This window comes from Monopterus albus, unplaced genomic scaffold (genome assembly GCF_001952655.1).
Source record: "Monopterus albus unplaced genomic scaffold, M_albus_1.0 scaffold172.1, whole genome shotgun sequence".
Lineage (NCBI taxonomy): Eukaryota > Metazoa > Chordata > Actinopteri > Synbranchiformes > Synbranchidae > Monopterus > Monopterus albus.
The window spans coordinates 746,591-753,028 of NW_018128052.1; the positions used below are offsets into that span (position 1 = coordinate 746,591).

At 38.4% G+C, this 6,438-nt stretch overlaps 1 pseudogene; it reads left to right on the forward strand.

Annotated features, from left to right (window-relative positions):
* Positions 1 to 1,099: 1,099 nt before the first annotated feature.
* LOC109969249 (dual specificity mitogen-activated protein kinase kinase 2-like) lies at positions 1,100 to 2,506 on the forward strand (annotated as a pseudogene).
* The last annotated feature ends 3,932 nt before the right edge of the window (positions 2,507 to 6,438 follow it).

Genomic DNA, 6,438 nt, shown 5'->3' on the forward strand with positions numbered 1-6,438 from the left:
TTAATGATTAATTAGATGGAACATTGTGGGTGTGGTGAAAGAATGTTAATACTCTGTAATAATTCTTTAATATATTACTTGTGTGGTGTAGAAGATAATTATTTAAGAATGTAATTATGTAAGAATGTTAACATTCTGTTATCATTTTTTTAATATATTACTTGTGTGGTGTAGATGAGAATTATCTATGTAGAGATACTGCTTGCAAACCAATGATGGTAAGATGATGTCACGGGGTAGGACTGGATAAGTCTGACTTCTTCCTACTCCATTCAAGCATGTACTAGGTATAAGCAAATTGATAGTGGATTAGCATTTGTTGAATATGTGTAAAATTATGTGTGTTGACATATCAACTGCCTTTACATGCTTGAAAGAATAAATCAAATCAAATCAAAAATGTGGTGCTACCACCCAACAGCTAGTATATAAAGTTAGCTAGCTAGCTAACATGAGCTGCTGCTGGTGATGGCACTAGTTCTGAAAACGTTTGGTTTGTCTTTACGGTGTAGGTGTGTAATTCAGCACAGATGCATTTAATATTCACTTACTTTACATTAACGTTACTACAGTGACCATAATGTTAGTTATTTTCCTAACCAGTTTAGGTACGGTTACGTCTCATTAAAAAAAAACTAACCTAGCTAACGTTAACTTAGCGGTAGACAACTAGCTAACGCCAGCATTATAGTACCACATTCTTTAACAATTTATAGTTTTGCTCATTGAGGTGTGATTTAGACAAGGATGGTTTAAGCAGAGTCAATGGCCAAGGCCTTGTAAAATGTTGAACTCGATAATTCAAGTTTGGTCAAATATACCTAGATTAACTTAACTGCCCTACCTAATATCTGACAGTAAATTGGCAGGAAAAGTTCACCAGTGGCCATATAGCATCTTCAAAATAATACTATAATAATAATAATTTAACCTCAAAATACATTACATAGAAAATAAAACTTTATGCTTTTCACAACATTATCTTGTCAATCATTCCCTAGTCAAAAAGCTCTGTGTGGAGAAAGTTGAATAAATTGTCATTTTTAGCTTGAAGAAAAGTGTTATTTAAGCCGAGCTCTTGGTTTGGCCACAGCTGAGCATGGCTGCTAAAAAGAGACCAGTTCCCTAGTTCCCTTAAACATTGCTCCTACTGGCGATGGATTATTTACTTCCACCAAGACACGTGTTGCATCTGAGTAAGTTATCCCACTGACAAAATGTCACATATGTTCATACTGGATACTGTACAATCTCTGAAGGCATTATTCCTAATTTGTTTCCATTTTTTCAGAGCCAATTTAGAAGCGCTTAAGAAAATACTGGAAGAGCTGGACCTGGATGAACAGCAGAAGAAACGGTTAGAAGCTTTCCTTACCCAGAAGGCCAAGGTGGGCGAATTAAAAGATGATGATTTCAAGCGTATCTGTGAGCTGGGTGCAGGCAATGGAGGAGTCGTCAACAAGGAGTGCCACAAACCATCCGGAATAATTATGGCCAGAAAAGTGAGCTACAAATACACTTGTGCTGAATGTAATCAAGGACATATGTTTGACTTGGCAAGTGGTGGGGACATAACAAGCTTGTTAGGGAGTCTGGGGTCCTACTTCCCATAGTCATTCTGAATATAATGTTGATCATATACCCAGGATTCATAGCAGAAATACATTTCCTATCTCAATTTTGTTGTCTGTTCAGCTCATTCATCTAGAAATTAAACCTGCTATCAGAAACCAGATCATCAGAGACCTTCAGGTACTCTATGAGTGTAACTCTCCATACATTGTGGGCTTCTATGGAGCTTTTTACAGCAATGGAGAGATCAGCATCTGCATGGAACACATGGTGAGAGAAATGGGTCGGGTGACTGTCCATGCATAGCTGTAAAAGATGTTTAAAAGTAATGTATTGAACCAGCAATTCTTAGAGGAAAATAATCTTATTGTGACCACTTTGTACTTGCTCTTTGTATACCCATACTAAACATTAGGTACAGTATGTACCTTGTGGTCCTGCTGTCTTATTTAGCCTGTTTCAAGGTTCGTGAATGGGGCAGAGAGGAGTACTTGATCGTCTATGGCTTGTTTATGGTTATGTGTCAGTATTAGGGCTGCAACTAACAACTATTGTAATAATCGATTAATCTGCTGTTTGGCAATATCGATCAAATGTTCATTCAACCTTCTTTTCTGTTTCAGCCCCCTCCTAAACTACCACATGGTGTATTCACTTTTTGTTTCCAGGACTTTATGACAAAGCGGTGAGAACATTTTAGCCTAAAGCATTTTTAACTTTTTTTTTTTCATATACCTAACACACAACACATTGTCTTTTTTTGAGGGTGTTAGCTATCAGAAGTAATTAAATACATGTGACCCAATGTAGTGGATTGTGTTGGGTGAAAAGCTCTCTCTAAAAGATTCTTCTCTCTTCTCTTATTTTCAGTCTCATGAAGAATCCAGCAGACAGGGCGGACTTGAAGATGCTGATAGTAAATGTCTTCAATTAGACTGATTTAAGTTTAAATTTAAACTAGACTATAAAATGCAGCCTCCAGTTTGAAGCTAGCATTAGCTGACTAACGAGTACATTTTGCAATCCAGTAGAATACTATGGCTAATGTGACACATTTCACTAATGTTACACAAAACTCAAATTGCTCTAACATTAACATCATATTAATTCAATGCAAAGGTAAATTCATGACCATGCTAGGTTGATAATATTATCAAACCAAACATGTTAGCTTTAGATACTAACACATCCAGAATCCACATCTGAATCAAATTTGAGACCTTTGTTTGCTTTTAAAACTCTTTGTCCCACCCTCACAGTGCGAAACATGACTCCACCAGTCTGGTAGCCACAGTTTCAGACTTTCAGCTGCTGAAAGCTCCTCCATGGCTACATGTTTGAAATGACTGCTTGCACTTTGAAAAACAGTTCTTAAAACCTTCACTAGGTGGCACGTGGGGCTGAGTCACACACCTTAACAAGAGCACTTTAGGCAGCAGAGTGTCACTGAGGGATGTATGGCATCTCATTGACACCACGTCCTGTTGCATCTTCACTTTTATCAGGCAATTTGTGAAGTCTTACTTAATGCACCTGTAAACTTTCACTTGACATGTTTATGCTGGGAGCACTTCAACCACAAGCCGGCACTGGGGTTAAACTTGGTTATATTTTGTAAAGGAAAATGTTATATTCATACATACTGTACTTTCAGTCAGTCACTCAGTACATCATCTGTCCATTTCATTCATCTGGTTTTTAATGTCCACTGTCTTATTCATATATGATTGTGTTTTGTTGCAGAACCACACGTTTATCAAGAGGTCTGAGGCAGAGGAGGTAGATTTTGCTGGCTGGCTTTGTAAAACCATGGGGCTCAACCAACCAAGCACTCCCACACACACTGCAGACTGAATGCACAATCTGCTTATACTTGTGCACACAGTATGTAAAAACATGGAGAAGCTGCTGCCTAAAATCATATATAAACACATCTTGAACACATCCTCCCTCAGGTGAACCCCCCCCCCCAAAATGCTCCAGCTGTCATATCACATCTGACAATTAAGTCACTTGATCACATGCTTGGAAAGATTGTTTTCCATGGAAATGTCTTCTTAAATCACTCACAACATAATTCCTCTGGTTGTTTTCTCTTATTTGGCGATTAACAAATCTAGAGTTCCTGTATTTCAATCTCTTTAAAAATGCTACCCCCTGCATTTAAATCTGTCACTGCCATTACAGCCACAGCTATTGTGTAGCACTGCTACACTGTTTTCCCACGTGGAGCTGTCTGAATGCCCACTAGGCTTCTGTTTATCCTCACCAACAAGCTGTGTATCACAACTGGAAAAGATATCTCTTGAAGAATATAAAAACAAACATAATAGCTGTGTTCCATTTTAATCAATCCTGCTCTTTGGTTTTTAGTTTTTTAAATTTGTTCTGAGGCTAACAGCACAAGTGTGTCAATTCCAGTTATTACAATCATAGTGAAGCATCTGCACACGTGTACAGCTAAATACATATAATTTGTTTTATATATGCAAGCATTGGGAAATGTAAGAATATTTTTATTTTACTGAAGAGATCAGTCATGTGCGTAACAAGAGGTCACTGAGTCTAGGAAGTGTCTCGCATTTGTTGATGTGACTGATTTTTTTACAAGTTTTGAGACATCTTGAGGTGAAGAACAATGTTTAAAAACATTTTAGCATGACCCACATGTCACAGCCAAAAACAAATAAATAAAATTGCAACCTTAAATGCCCCATCTGCTCCGTTTGTATGTTGGAATTGTTAACTTAAAAGAGAATCCTCAGCTTGTTCTGGTATCATTAGCTTCAGATTAGTTACGCTAGGGCAAAGGCTTGCAAAAAATACTATAGATCCAGCCCTGGATAGGACATACTGCAATAACTAGTAAGACTGATTTTATATTTAGAGCAAGCTGCATCACAACTGAAACAAGTGGTCATTTCTTTGTGTGTGCTATGATGTAACAAGGAGACGGATTTGCTATTCAGGTGCATCCTGTATTGTGGCAGGATTAGGGCCTTTCACTCCATTATTTTGTTTGTATATGACTTTCTCTCAGTAATGGTTTAAGAATATATATGTTTTTAATGGCAAAACGATCAAAAACGTTCACTTTATAAAGTCATAGTTGCCGCTAAATGTTTATGTATTGTATCATGTCAACCTGATGTGGCCACAGCATTTGTCAGTACATTACTTCTCTGTTTTACAGTCATTTCACCAGAAGGGGGCATCATAATAGCTACATAACTGAAGGCATTTGCTATATTTACCAAATGATGTATACTACCAAACCATAAATATACCTTGGTTGAGAGGCATATTGATTATTTGTTGTTGAAACCAAGTGAACTAATATGGAAAGAAAGTAAGGGTGGTGAATTAAAGCCCTGCTGAAGTACATCAGTCATCTGTTTGGATTGCAAATACAATGATTCATCTGTTTAGCTAATGTCTGGAGTGATAATGAAATGTCTCCCCTTGAATGTCTGTCAACCTGAGTCTGACAGTGTGGTGCCTTGAGCTTGGAGAAAGACGGAGCTGCGGTATGTGTGGCTAAGTCTGAGCAATGTTCATGGGAGGGGGAATGCTGCAGCAGAAAAACAGCAAAGTCTGCAGTTATTAATATGCAAATATGCAAATGAGGGGGTAATTAAGATTGGGCGTTTGTCAGTGGCTCTTTGATTGCTAATGAATTCCAATCTGCAAGAAAGGGGGAGGGGATGATGAGCTAAAAATGAGGAAAATGAACTTGATGCTATTGTGCTTTTACTCTTTTCATAAGGAAAAAAGTGAATGAGGTTTCTATAGAATGTAAAGGCCTGATCAAAAAGAAAAAAATAATTGTATTTTCACAAAAATACTGAACAATGCTGCTTTTAGACCCCTGTGAAACATAAACAAGATGATAGCACCCATCCAAAACTGTTAAAAATAATCACAGGTATGAAAATGGACTACATGAGTAAGTACTTTTTCAGCACCAACAAAAGCCACAGCATAAAAGATGGGGAAATGGAACCAAGAGTTTGTGCCAAGACAATTAACCATGCACACCGTTCCTGAGCATTCAGCACCGCAGGCTAGATCCTCTGCAGGAAGGTAGAAAGATTTTTGCTCATTAAGAGTGATGTGGCTGACCCCTGTTGAGAGAGATGCTCAGGTATCTCTTCAGGGGGTGTGCAGCGGCAGCATGTTGTGTGTCACAAACAGTGCTGTTTTCATGTTTTTTTTGGCAAGTGGGGGCCTGCAGTTCATACACAAGCACACACACTGCTGTTATTGCTGTTTCAGTGGTCCCTTGACACTTGTACTTCTTCTTCCCTGGCATGTGAAATGAGAATATATATACATGAAATAAAAACAAATTAAATGTTGTAAGGAATGGGGCAAAACAGCTGCTCTTGTCACCTTATAGTATAGCATAACAACTTCCGCATGCTGCAGCTTTGTAGATTTCAAGGGACTGAGCACTTGAGACAAACATATCACTGCCGAAAATACTGGAGTCTTACTGGGAGCTGTCTAAAAAGAGAATGCACACCATTGTATTGTTAATTGAATCCAAGTGGCAGTGTGATATTTATACTGAATTAATTTCCTTAAGTACAAACACTCAAATTAATCTACAGTATTTGGAATGGGGTGTTAGGCAGCTGATCCCAGCTCTGCTCTGTTTGGTGTGTGATGAGCGATGGAGCACAGTGTCTGTGTGAGAGTTGGTGGGGGGGTTGTATTTTTCACAGGAAACAGGAAACAAGAAGTCATAACAGGATGCCCCTGGTTTTCATACTGTACCTGATGCGTGGGTGGCTGTATGGGGGTAACCCATTTACAAAGGTATAGTGCTTGTCTAGAAGGCGGAGAGAGAGCCCAGGAAAGAGT